The sequence below is a fragment of the Arachis stenosperma genome, chromosome 5 (assembly GCF_014773155.1).
Source record: "Arachis stenosperma cultivar V10309 chromosome 5, arast.V10309.gnm1.PFL2, whole genome shotgun sequence".
NCBI lineage: Eukaryota > Viridiplantae > Streptophyta > Magnoliopsida > Fabales > Fabaceae > Arachis > Arachis stenosperma.
In genome coordinates, this window is record NC_080381.1 from 52,420,919 (window position 1) to 52,435,623 (window position 14,705).

A 14,705-nucleotide genomic window follows, 5' to 3' on the forward strand; every position below is an offset into this window, starting at 1 on the left:
ATAATAAACTAGCTCCTAGGGTTTACATGAGTAAGTAATTGATGCATAAATCCACTTCCGGGGCCCACTTGGTGTATGTTTGGGCTGAGCTTGATCAATCCATGAGCTGAGGCTTCTCTTGGAGTTGAACTCCGAGTTATGACGTGTTTTGGGCGTTCAACTCCGGATCATGACGTTTTTCTGGCGTTTAACTCCAGACAGCAGCATGTACTTGGCGTTCAACTCCAAGTTACGTCGTCAATTTCCGAATAAAGTATGGACTATTATATATTGCTGGAAAGCCCTGGATGTCTACTTTCCAACGCCGTTGAGAGCGCGCCAATTGGAGTTCTGTAGCTCCAGAAAATCCATTTTGAGTGCAGGGAGGTCAGAATCCAACAACATCAGCAGTCCTTTTGTCAGCCTTTTTCAGAGTTTTGCTCAAATCCCTCAATTTCAGTCAGAAATTACCTGAAATCACAGAAAAACACACAAACTCATAGTAAAGTCCAGAAATGTGAATTTAACATAAAAACTAATGAAAACATCCCTAAAAGTAGCTTAAACTTACTAAAAACTACCTAAAAACTACCGAAGGACATCTTATGGTCATCTGTTTGTATCTTTCCCAAGCTTCATAGAGGGATTCACCATCTTTTTGTTTAAAGGTCTGAACATCCACTCTAAGCTTGCTCAGCTTTCGAGGAGGAAAGAACTTAGCCAAGAAGGCCGTGACCAGCTTATCCCAGGAGTCCAGGCTATCTTTAGGTTGAGAGTCCAACCATGCTCTAGCTCTGTCTATTACAGCAAAAGGGAAAAGCATGAGCCTGTAGACTTCAGGATCTACTCTATTAGTCTTAACAGTCTCACAGATATGCAAGAACTCAGTTAAGAACTGGTAGGGATCTTCTGATGGAAGTCCATGAAACTTGCAGTTCTGTTGCATTAGAGCAACTAATTGAGGTTTCAGCTCAAAATTGTTTGCTCCAATGGCGGGAATTGAGATGCTTCTTCCATCAAACTTGGAAGTAGGTGTAGTATAATCACCAAGCATCCTTCTTGCATTATTGTTGTTAGGTTCGGCTGCCATCTCCTTTTCTTGTTTGAAAATTTCAGCAAGGTTGTCTCTGGATTGTTGTAATTTAGCTTCTCTTAGTTTCCTCTTCAGAGTCCTTTCAGGTTCTGGATCAGCTTCAACAAGAATGCCTTTTTTCTTGTTCCTGCTCATATGAAAGAGAAGAGAACAGAAAAAGAAGATGAATCCTCTATGTCACAGTAAAAGAGGTTCCTTATTATTAGTAGAAGAAGAAGGGAATAAAGAAAGGAGAATCCAAACACAAGGGTAAGGATAGGGGCAGTGATTTGAGATGAAGAGAAGTGAAGAGAGGTGTTAGTAAATGAATAAATAAATAGAAGAAGAGATGATAGAGGGAGAAATTTTTGAAATTAATATTTTGAAAAGGAGTTAAATGATTTTCGAAGATAAAGATAAGAAATAAAATTAAAATTAAAATTTAAAATAATTAATTAATTAAAAAAAAAGAATTTTTGAAAAAGAGGGAGGTATTTTCGAAAATTAGAGAGAGAAAAGTTGTTGGGTGATTTTGAAAAAGATAAGAAACAAACAAAAAGTCAAATAGTTAAAAAGATTTGAAAATCAAATTTGAAAAGATAAGAAGATAAGAAGTTAGAAAAGATATTTTAAAATCAAATTTTTGAAAAAGATAAAATTTTGAAAAAGATATGATATAAAAGATAAGATAAGATAGATTTAATTTTTAAAATTAATTACTTGACTAACAAGAAACTAAAAGATAAGATTCTAGAATTTAAAGATTGAACCTTTCTTAACAAGAAAGCAACAAACTTCAAATTTTTGAACCAATCACATTAATTGTTAGCATATTTTTCGAAAAGAAAGATAAAATTAAGAAAAAGATTTTTGAAAAAAAATATTTTAAAGAATTTTCAAAAAATAGTAAAAAAAATGAAAAGGACATGATTTTTGAAAAAGATTTTGAAAAGATAAGATTTTTAAAATTGAAAATTTGACTTGACTTGTAAGATACAACTAATTTTAAAAATTTTTTGACTAAGTCAACTCAAATTTTCGAAAATTATGAGAAAATTAAGGAAAATATATTTTTTGATTTTTGAATTTTTAATGATGAGAGAGAAAAACATAAAAATAACCCAAAACATATAAATTTTGGATCAAAACACAAGATGCATGCAAGAACACTATGAAGTCAAGATGAACACCAAGAACACTTTGAAGATCATGATGAACATCAAGAACATATTTTTGAAAAACTTTTGATGCAAAAAAAATATGCAAGACACCAAACTTAGAAATCTTTAATGCTTGGACTCTAACAAATGAAAAATGCATATGATAAACAACAAAAAATACAAAACAAGAAAACATCAAGATCAAACAAGAAGACTTACCAAGAACAACTTGAAGATCATGAAGAACACCATGAATGCATGAGTTTTTCGAAAAAAATGCAAGAACAATATGAATATGCAATTGACACCAAACTTAAAAATTGACTCAAAACTCAAACAAGAAACACAAAATATTTTTGAATTTTAGATTTTATGATTTTTTTTTGTGTATTTTATTATTTTTTTCGAAAATATTCTTTAGAAAAACGAAAATAAAGACAAATTTTTGAAAGATTTTTGAAAACTTTTTTTAAAAGAAAATAAAAAGAAAATTACCTAATCTGAGCAACAAGATGAACTGTCAGTTGTCCATACTCGAACAATCCCCAGCAACGGCGCCAAAAACTTGGTGGACGAAATTGTGATCATCAACAATGGCTCCGAAGACTTGGTGCTCTCAAACATAAATCACACTTTGTCACAACTCCGCACAACTAACCAGCAAGTGTATTGGGTCGTCCAAGTAATAAACCTTACGTGAGTAAGGGTCGATCCCACAGAGATTGTTGGTATGAAGCAAGCTATGGTCATCTTGTAAATCCCAGTCAGGTGGATTTAAATAATTTAAGAGATTCTTAGTTTTTCGAATAATAATAATAAATTAAATAGAAAATAAAGATAAAGTTACTCATGTAATCCAATGGTGGGAATTTCAGATAGGTGTATGGAGGTGCTGTGTTCCTTCCGAATTTCTGTTTTCCTACTACTTTTATCCAATCTTTGTCACTCCTTTCCATGGCAAGCTGTATGTAGGGCGTCACCATTGTCAATGGCTACATCCCATCCTCTCAGTGAAAATGGTCCAAATGCTCTGTCACAACACGGCTAATCATCTGTCGGTTCTCAATCATGTTGGAATAGAATCCCTTAATTCTTTTGCGTTTGTCATCACGCCCAGCAATCGTGAGTTTGAAGCTTGTCACAGTCATTCAATCCCGGAATCCTACTCGGAATACCACAGACAAGGTTAGACTTTCCGGATTCCCATGAATGCCGCCATCAATTCTAGCTTATACCACGAAGATTCTGATTATGGAATCCAAGAGATATGCGCCCGGTCTAAGGTAGAACGGAAGTGGTTGTCAGTCACGCGTTCATAGGTGAGAATGATGATGAGTGTCACGAATCATCACATTCATCATGTTGAAGTGCAACAAATATCTTAGAATAAGAATAAGTCGAGTTGAATAGAAAATAGTAGTACTTGCATTGAAACTTGAGGTACAGCAGAGCTCCACACCCTTAATCTATGGTGTGTAGAAACTCCACCATTGAAAATACATAAGCGATGAAGGTTCAAGCATGGCCGAATGGACAGCCCCCAAACGTGATCAATAGTCTCCTAAGACGAATAATAAAATAAAACTGAGACCAAAGATCAAAATACAATAGTAAAAAGTTCTATTTATACTAAACTAGTTACTAGGGTTTACAGAAGTAAGTAATTGACGCATAAATCCTCTTCCCACTCCCACTTGGTGTATGTTTGGGCTGAGCTTGACCTTTACACGAGCTGAGACTTATCTTGGAGTTGAACGCCAAGTTGTAACGTGTTTTGGGCGTTCAACTCTGGTTCGTGACGTGTTTCTGGCGTTTGACTCCAAAATGCAGCATGGAACTGGCGTTGAGCGCCAGTTTATGTCTTCAAATCTCGAAGAAAGTATGGACTATTATATATTGCTGAAAAGCTCTAGATGTCTACTTTCCAACGCCGTTAAGAACGCGCCATTTAAAGTTCTGTAGCTCCAGAAAATCCATTTTGAGTACAGGGAGGTCAGATTCCAATAGCATCAGCAGTCCTTTGTCAACCTCCTATCAGAGTTTTGCTCACGTCCCTCAATTTCAGCTAGAAAATTCCTAAAATTGCAGAAAAACACACAAACTCATAGTAAAGTCCAGAAATGTGAATTTAGCATAAAAACTAATGAAAACATCCCTAAAAGTAACTAGATCATACTAAAAACTACCTAAAAACAATGTCAAAAAGCGTATAAATTATCCGCTCATCACATGTGTCTGTGGTGCTCATGTATAGGGGATATACTTGGATGAATAAGCTCTCAGGAGTGCCTTATCACTTGGTAACTTTGGTTAACTAAATCGAGATTATCAGCTGAAAGTCCAGTATCAAGAGTAACCCTTGCTACAGAATACTTAGTAACCCAAAGAGGTGCTGGACACCAAGGTCTCAAGAAAGAAAAAAAAAACAAACCATGTGCCTGTGGTGTGTATGTATGAGGGTAAGAGACTTGAGGGAGTAAGTCCTTAGGGGTGTCTCAACACCTAGCACCTTGAACCAACTGGTTCGGGAGTGTTGACTGAAAGCTTATCATAAAGAGTCGCCCTCTTACAGAGCACTTAGCCAAAGGAAGAATGCAATAAATCTTGAGAAAAAAAAAAGAAGGAAGGGTCAATAACTAGGAAGTCTCAGGGGATGTAAGTAAGCAAGTGTTCAAGGGTATGATAAAGGTCTGAAACCTGGTAAAGGAACGAACCTAAGTTGCTATGCATAAAACGCCATAAAATTAAGGATTTGACTTCCACAATAATGATTCATTCCTCTTGCCTTTTCATTCATCATTCATGTTTCAGTACTTGCTTAGGGACAAGCAAGCTTTAAGTTTGGTGTTGTGGTGCTAGGGCATCTAGGCCAGTTTCACAGACCTTTTCTTTACTGTTTTAGTGTAGTTTCATGCATTTTCATAGAAAATAAGTAAGTTTTGGGTAAAAGAACACTTACATCTTGATTTAGACAAATATTGTGAATTTTACATTATTTCATGAGAATTATGCAAGGAATGAATGTTAAATTGGATAATGCATGATTTCATGACTTGGATTAGAGCTTTGATGCACTTTATTTGTGTAATTTCAGGACAAAGGAAGCAAGGAAGAGCCACGTTAGCATCCACGTTAACCTAGTTAACGTAGGTACTAACGTGGAATAGGGATAAGCCTGCAGCGTTAATGAGAAAAGTGGACACCAGTAACACCCTCGAAGCCATCATGAGCCACGTTAATTTCCACGTTAACTACATTAACGTGGTAGTTAACGTGGAGACAAAAAAAGACTCCAACATTAGTGGTAATTGTGATCACCACTAACGCTCCAAGATGTGGCAATGAACCACGTTAAGAGCCACGTTAACTAAGTTAACGTGGACTCTAACGTGGAAGAGAGGAACAATGCCAACGTTAGTGACACTCACCTTTGTCACTAACGTTGGATCAAGCTTGCATTGCCCACATTAGTGGTCACGTTAAGACCACTAACGTGAAAGTTAATGTGGAGTTGAAATTGATGAGCCAACGTTAGTGATACTCACCTTTGTCACTAACGTTGAGATGGCATTCATAACCACGTTAAGAGCCACATTAACTTAGTTAACGTGGGCTCTAACGTGAGGACTAGGGGCACAAGGCAACGTTATTGGAAAAGGTGAGTCCCAATAATGCTTGCGAAGATGAGACATAACCACGTTAAGAGCCACGTTAACTTAGTTAACGTGAGCTCTAACGTGGGGGCTAGGGGCACAAGGCAACGTTATTGGAAAAGGTGAGTCCCAATAACCCTTGCAAAGGTTTGTAAGGCAACGTTAGTGGTAACGTTAGTACCACTAATGTTGGAGTTAACGTGAGCCATGTGGTGGGAACGTTAGTGAGAAAAGTGATTGCCATTAACGTTCTCGAACCCACAATGTCACTCAGCGTTAACGCCACTAACGCCCCAAGCCAAAGTCCATGCTTACATCACTTTCTCTCTGCAACTAAAGCTGAGCCCACTGAAGATTCCCAACTGCTTCAACTTAAGATCAAAGGCCCATATCCAAGACTTGCAGAATTGACTAGAAGACCAAGAAGAGTAGTATATATACGAGTAGTTTTGAACTAGAAAAGAGATTGGCATTTGGAGAAAACTACACTCTGTATATTTTACTTTTCTGTAACTTCTAGAGTTAGAATGTATCTTTCTTCTTCTTCATTTCCATTTTCCAGAGCTATGAACAACTAAACTTCTTTCATTGGGTTAGGGAGCTCTGTTGTAATTTGATGGATCAATCATAGTTCTCATTATTCTTCTTCTTTCTTTTTTCTTGATCTTACTAGAAAGCTTTCGATCTTCATCTAATTGGATTGTTATCTTGGGAAAGAAACTCTCCATAATTGGATCTCCTCTGAGCCTTGGAAAAGGGATGAGGAGATCATTCTAGAAATGATTTCTCATGTTGGACCAAATTGGGATTTGGATGGGTATAGTGACATATAACCCTACCAACATTTTGATTTTGAAATACTTTTTATATAATCATTGACCATACCTCATCTATTCTCATGAGCAATTAAATCAAGGAATTGGGCAATTGGTCAAGTTTAGAGAGATTGGATTGCCAAGGAATTGGGATTCAATCACTTAAGATTGCCAAGGAGATCAATGAATGCATTGATTGAGGAAGAGATGAGAATGAACTTGATCCGGAGAATGCAATACCTCCTGAACCCAATGATTTCCCCATTTCTGATCTTACCCATTCTCTTTAATTTCTGTCATTTACTTTCATGCTAATCACCCCAATTCCCCATTTAAGATTCTGCACTTTATTTTCTGTTATTTTTTTCCGCCATTTAATTTTCTGCAATTCTACATCCACTTTCTGCTTAGCTCAACTAGAGTATTCTTCCAATTAAAATTGCTTGACCAATCAATCCCTATGGGATTCGACCTCACTCTATTGTGAGTTTTTACTTGATGACAATTCGGTATACTTGCCGAAGAAAATTTGTTGAGAGACAAATTCCCATGCATCACAACTTTTTTAAAAATCTTTTTAATTAACTATTTGTTTTAAACTCTAATTTTATTTTATTTCAAAATTTTTTCAAAAATTCCCTCTCTCATCTCTTTCTATTTAATCACTAACACTCTTCCTCTTTTAATAATTCGGACCCCCTCCCTCTCTATAAGTTCAAATTCTTCTTTATCTACCTCATCCTTCTATTCTTCTCTTCCACTGACACATCAAGGAATCTCTATACTGTGACATAGAGGATTCCATACTTTCTTTGTTTTCTTTTCTTTCATATGAGTAGAAACAAAGATAAAGGCATCCTTGTTGAAGCTGATCCTGAACCTAAAAGGACTCTGAAGAGAAAGCTAAGAGAAGCTAAAGCACAACTCTCTAGAGAGGACCTGACAGAAATCTTTGAAAAAGAAGAAGACATGGCAGTCGAAAATAACAACAATCCCAACAATGCAAGAAAGGTGCTTGAAGAGAGGATTTTTGCATGGTCTAGAATTCAGAATAAATTCTCGTTGCAAGTATAGCTTCTAAACCAACAAGAATCCTTTCTTACAAATGTTTTTGTTGTCACAAGTAACAAACCCCTAAATAAATTGATAACCAAAGTATTTAAACCTCGGGTCATCTTCTCAAGGAATTGCAGGGAGGTATGTTCTTATTATTGGTTATGAGTTTGTAAATTGGGGGTTTTAAGAATGAGGGGCAATTATGATAAATGACGAATAAAATAAATAAATGACTGTAAAATAAACTCTTGGCAAGGTAGGAGAAATTGGAAGTCCTATCCTAGTTATCCTTATCAATGATGATGAAAATTGAATCTTAATTCCACTTAGTTAACCTCTGCTGGTGCAAAGGAAGGTCAAGTGGCTAATTAGATTGATCTTCAAATCCTAGTTAATTCCTAGAAAAAGATTGGGATTATAGAAGTTCAAGCTAATTGGCAAAGATAGTGGTTATCGATCATGTTGAGTTTGATAACTCAAGAGTTACTAATTTCTTAACCAAAACCAAAAGGGAATAAAATCTACTTGAATGAAAATAAATTGGATAAAGCCAAAGCATCCATAACATATAAATCTGAAATACCTCAAATTATATTAAATAAAAATGTCAATTCTAACATGGACAATATCATCAGCCAATTGGGCAACATCAATCAAACACAAATAAAAATATCAGAGTAAATAAAAGTAGAAGAGAAACATAAATTATTAAACCTGATGAAGATAAAATAATCCTAAATTGAAAAGAAATCCTAATCCTAAAACCTAAGAGAGAGGAGAGAACCTCTCTCTCTAAAAACTACATCTAAATCCTAAAAAGTGAATTATGAAAAGCCTCTCGAGTCTCTGCATGTTCCCTGACTTTAATCTGTGTTTCTAGGCCGAAAACTGGGTTGAAATGCGGCCCAAAATCTCTGACAGTGACTTTTGTAATTCTGCAGATCGCGCACATCACGCGTCCGCGTCGTCCACGCGTTCGCGTCACTTAGCATTTCTCGTACCACGCGTGCACGGCGTCTACGCTTTCGTGTCATTCGTGCAGCTTCCAATCCGCGCGGTCGCGTCAGGCACGCGAACGCATTACTCTGATTTCTTCCATTTCGCGCGGTCGCGTGAGCCATGCAACCGTGTGACTTTTCGCTTGGTCATCTTCTCAATTCCTTGTATTCCTTCCATCTTTGCACACTTCCTCTTTATTCTCTATGCCATTCCTGCCCTATGAAGCCTGAAACACTTAACACACAGATCAAGGCATCGAATGGTAATAAGAGAGGATTAAGATTAGCTAAATTAAGACCAAAGAAGCATGTTTTCAATCATAGAACTAAACTAGGAAGGAATTGTAAAATCATGCAAATCCTATGAATAAGTGTGTGAAAAGCTTGATAAAATCACTCAATTGAATACAATATAAACCATGAAATAGTGGTTTATCAGTGCTTGGTGACTTTACTGCACCTGCTCCCGACTTCTATGGGAGAAGCATTTCTATTCCTGCCATTGGAAGAAACAACTTTGAGCTTAAGCCTCAATTAGTTTCTTTAATGCAGCAGAATTGCAAGTTTCATGGACTTCAATTGGAAGATCCTCATCAGTTCTTGGCTGAATTCTTGCAAATCTGTTAAGACCAATGGAGTTGATCCCGAGGTCTACAGACTTATGCTTTTCCCTTTTGCTCTAAGAGACAGAGCTAGTATATGGTTGAACTCACAATCTAGAGACAGCCTGAACTCTTGCGAAAAGCTGGTGAATGCCTTCTTAGCTAAATTTTTTTCACCTCAAAAGATGAGTAAGCTTAGAGTGGAAGTTTAAACCTTCAAACAGAAGGAAGGTGAATCCCTCTGTGAAGCTTGGGAAAGATACAAGAAATTGATTAGAAGGTGTCCTTCTGACATGCTTTCAGAATGGAGCATCATAGGTATCTTTCTATGATGGTCTGTTTGAGTTATCCAAAATGTCATTGGACCCTTCTGCAGGCAGATCTATTCATATGAAAAAATGCCTGCAGAAGCCCAGGAACTCATTGAAATGGTTGCAAATAACCAATTCATGTACACTTCTGAAAGAAATCCTGTGAACAATGGGACAACTCGGAAGAAATGAGTTCTTGAGATTGATACTCTGAATGCCATATTGGCTCAGAACAAAATATTGACTCAGTAAGTCAATATGATTTTTCAGAATCTGACTGGATTTCAAGCTGCATCCGTCAGTGCTAAAGAAGCCTCCTCTGAAGGAGAAGCTTATGACCCTGAGAATCCTGCAATGGAAGAGGTGAATTACATGGGAGAACCCTATGGAAACACCTACAATTCTTCATGGAGGAATCACCCAAATTTCTCATAGAAGGATCAACAGAAGCCTCAACAAGGCTTCAATAACAATAATGGTGGGAGAAACAGGTTTGGCAATAGCAAACCTTTCCCATCATCTTCTCAACAACAGACAGAGAATTCTGAGCAGAGCCTCTCTAGCTTAGCAAACATAGTCTCTGATTTATCTAAGACCATATTCAGTTTCATGACTGAGGCACGGTCCTCCATAAGAAATTTGGAGGCACAATTGGGTCAGCTGAATAAAAGAGTTACTGAAACTCCTCCTAGCACTCTCCCAAGCAATACAGAAGAAAATTCCAAGAGAGAGTGCAAGGCCATAACCATGACCAACATGACCGAACCTGGAGAGAGTGAGGAGGACGTGATTCCCAGTGAGAAAAACCTCATGGGATGTCCTCTAAACGAAAAAAAGTTTCCCTTTGAGGAACCAAGGGAATCTGAGGCTCATATAGAGACCATAGAGATTCCATTGAACCTACTTCTGCCATTCATGAGCTCTGATGAGTATCCTTCCTCTGAAGAAGATGAAGTTACTACTGAAGAACAAGTTGCTCAATATCTAGGAGCAATCATGAAGCTGAATGCCAAATTATTTGGTAATGAGACTTGGGAGGATGAACCTCCATTGCTTATTAATGAACTAAACGCCTTGGCTCAGGTAAAGATACATCAAAAGAAACCGGATCCTGGAAGGTTCTTAATACCTTGCACCATAAGCACCATGACCTTTGAGAACGTTCTGTGTGACCTGAGGTCAGGCATAAACCTCATGCCACTCTCCATAATGGAGAAACTGGGAATTTTTGAGGTACAAGCTGCAAGAATCTCACTAGAGATGGCAGACAAATAAAAAAAACAGGCTTATGGACTTGTAGAGGATGTCTTGGTAAAGGTTGAAGGCCTTTACATCCCTGCTAATTTCATAATCCTAGACATTGGGAAGGATGAGGATGAATCCATCATCCTTGGCAGACCCTTCCTAGCCATAGCAAAAGCTGTGATCGATGTTGACAGACGAGAGTTGGTCCTTCAAGTGAATGAGGACTACCTTGTGCTTAAGGCTCAAGGATCTCCTTCTGTACACATAGAGAAGAAGCATGAAAAGCTTCTCTCAATACAGAGTAAAACAGAGCCCCCACATTCAAACTCTAAGTTTGGTGTTGGGAGGCCCCAACCATGCTCTGAACATCTGTGAAGCTCCATGAGAGCTCACTATCAAGCTATTGACATTAAAGAAGCGCTTATTGGGAGGCAACTAAATTCTTATTTATCTATGTTAAATTTCTATTTTCCATTGTTATTTTATGTTTTCTTTAGGTTGATGATTATGTGGAGTCACAAAAACAACTGCAAAAATCAAAGCAAACTAAAAAACAGCATTAAAAATAGCACACTCTGGAGGAGGAGCTTACTGGCGTTTAAACGCCAGTAAGGGTAGCAGAATGGGTGTTAAACGCCCAGTCTGGCACTATTCTGGGCGTTTAACGCCAGAAAAGGGCACCAGACTGGCGTTTAATGCCAGAAAAGGGCACCAAATTGGCGTTAAACACCAAAAAGGGAAGAAAAGTTACCGTTTAACGCCAGGAATGGGCAGCAACCTGGCGTTTAACGCCAGGATTAGCACTCAGAGGGCGTTTACACACCAGAATGGTGCAGGGATGAGAAATCTTTAACACCTCAAGATTTGTAGACCCCATAGGATCCCTACCTACATCAACTCACTCTCTCTCTTTTTCATATATTCCAATAACACCCTTCCCCGAATACCCTTCACCAATCACCTTCATCTCTCTTCCCCATCACCTCTTCACCACTCACATACACCTACTCTTCCCCAAAATCCCCACCTACCTCACCATTCAAATTTACATCCTTTCCCTCCCAAACCCAACCCCTAATACACGAACCCTACCCCTCTTTCCACTCTTATATAAGCCCCTTGGTGCACGAAATTGTGATCACTACTTTTCACAACTCAAATAATCCCCAGTAATGAATCCAAAAACTTGGTGCTCAATACCAAGGTATAAACACAACTTCGCACAACTAACCAGCAAGTGCACTGGGTCATCCAAGTACGCGAGTAAGGGTCGATCCCACGGAGATTGTTGGTATGAAGCAAGCTATGGTCACCTTGTAAATCTCAATCAAGCAGATTCAAATGGTTATGGATGATATATGAATAAAACATAAAGTAAAGATAGAGATCCTTATGTAATTCATTGGTGAGAACTTCAGATAAGCGAATGGAGATGCTTTGTCCCTTCTGTCTCTCTGCTTTCCTACTGTCTTCATCCAATCCTTCTTACTCCTTTCAATGGCAAGCTGTATGTTGGGCATCACCGTTGTCAATGGCTACAGTCCCGTCCTCTCAGTGAAAATGTTCAACGCACCCTGTCACGGCACGGCAAATCATCTGTCGGTTCTCAATCAGGTTGGAATAGAATCCATTGATTCTTTTGCGTCTGTCACTAACGCCCAACCTTCAGGAGTTTGAAGCTCGTCACAGTCATTCAATCATTGAATCCTACTCAGAATACCACAGACAAGGTTTAGACCTTCCGGATTCTCTTGAATGCCGCCATCAATTCTAGCTTATACCACGAAGATTCCGATTAAAGAATCCAAGAGATAAACATTCAAGCCTTGTTTGCTTGTAGAACGGGAGTGGTTGTCAGGCACGCATTCATAAGTGAGAATGATGATGAGCGTCACATAATCATCACATTCATCAAGTTCTTGAGTGCGAATGAATATCTTGGAATAAGAACAAGCTGAATTGAATAGAAGAACAATAGTAATTGCATTAATACTCGAGCTACAGCAGAGCTCCACACCTTAATCTATGGTGTGTAGAAACTCCATCATTGAAAATACATAAGAACAAGGTCTAGGCATGGCCGAATGGCCAGCCTCCCAATGATCTAAGAACTAGACGTCCAAAGATGATCCTAAGATCGAAAAATGATCCCAAGATGAAAATACAATAGCAAAAGGTCTTATTTATAAAGAACTAGTAGCCTAAGGTTTATAGAAATGAGTAAATGATAGAAAAATCCACTTCTAGGCCCACTTGGTGTGTGCTTGGGCTGAGCATTGAAGCATTTCCGTGTAGAGACTCTTCTTGGAGTTAAACACCGGCTTTTGTGCCAGTTTAGGCGTTTAACTCCCATTCTTGTGCCAGTTCCGGCGTTTAACGCCGGGCAGTTTTGAGCTGATTTGGAACGCCGGTTTGGGCCATCAAATCTCGAGCAAAGTATGGACTATTATACATTGCTGGAAAGCCAGGATGTTTACTTTCCAACGCCGTTGAGAGCGCGCCAATTGGGCTTCTGTAGCTCCAGAAAATCCACTTCGAGTGCAGGGAGGTCGGAATCCAACAGCATCTGCAGTCCTTTTCAGTCTCTGAATCAGATTTTTGCTCAAGTCCCGCAATTTCAGCCAGAAAATACCTGAAATCACAGAAAAACACACAAACTCATAGTAAAGTCCAGAAAAGTGAATTTTAACTAAAAACTAATAAAAATATACTAAAAACTAACTAAAACATACTAAAAACATACTAAAAACAATGCCAAAAAGCGTATAAATTATCCGCTCATCACAACACCAAACTTAAATTGTTGCTTGTCCCCAAGCAACTGAAAATCAAATAAGATAAAAAGAAGAGAATATGCAATGAATTCCAAAAACATCTATGAAGATCAGTATTAATTAGATGAGCGGGGCTTTTAGCTTTTTGCCTCTGAATAGTTTTGGCATCTCACTCTATCCTTTGAAATTCAGAATGATTGGCTTCTATGGGAACTCAGAATCCAGATAGTGTTATTGATTCTCCTAGTTAAGTATGATGATTCTTGAACACAGCTACTTTATGAGTCTTGGCCGTGGCCCAAAGCACTCTGTCTTCTAGTATTACCACCGGATACATACATGCCACAGACACATAATTGGGTGAACCTTTTCAGATTGTGACTCAGCTTTGCTAGAGTCCCCAATTAGAGGTGTCCAGGGTTCTTAAGCACACTCTTTTTGCCTTGGATCACAACTTTATTTCTTTCTTTTTCTTTCTTTTTCTATTTTTTTTCGTTTTTCTCCCCTTTTTTTCGTTTTTTTTGTATTCACTGCTTTTTCTTGCTTCAAGAATCATTTTTATGATTTTTCAGATCCTCAGTAACATGTCTCCTTTTTCATCATTCTTTCAAGAGCCAACATTCATGAACAATAAATTCAAAAGACTTATGCACTGTTCAAGCATACATTCAGAAAACAAAAGTATTTCCACCACATCAAAATAATTAATCTGTTATAAAATTCAAAATTCATGCAATTCTTCTCTTTTTCAATTAAGAACGTTTTTCATTTAAGAAAGGTGATGGATTCATAGGACATTCATAACTTTAAGACATAGACACTAATGATCACAAGACACAAACATGGATAACATAAGCATGTTTTTCGAAAAACAGGAAAATAAGGAACAAGGAAATTAAAGAACGGATCCACCTTAGTGATGGCGGCTTGTTCTTCCTCTTGAAGATCTTATGGAGTGCTTGAGCTCCTCAATGTCTCTTCCTTGCCTTTGTTGCTCCTCTCTCATGATTCTTTGATCTTCTCTAATTTCATGGAGGAGG

At 37.9% G+C, this 14,705-nt stretch overlaps 2 non-coding genes across 2 annotated transcripts; one reads left to right on the plus strand and one right to left on the minus strand.

Annotated features, from left to right (window-relative positions):
• The first annotated feature begins 564 nt into the window (after positions 1 to 564).
• LOC130983897 (small nucleolar RNA R71) lies at positions 565 to 670 on the plus strand. Its single transcript, XR_009087866.1, has one exon. It is a non-coding gene; the product is annotated as a small nucleolar RNA R71 (small nucleolar RNA).
• Positions 671 to 9,526: 8,856 nt separating this feature from the next.
• LOC130984024 (small nucleolar RNA R71) lies at positions 9,527 to 9,634 on the minus strand. Its single transcript, XR_009087985.1, has one exon. It is a non-coding gene; the product is annotated as a small nucleolar RNA R71 (small nucleolar RNA).
• Positions 9,635 to 14,705: the final 5,071 nt, after the last annotated feature.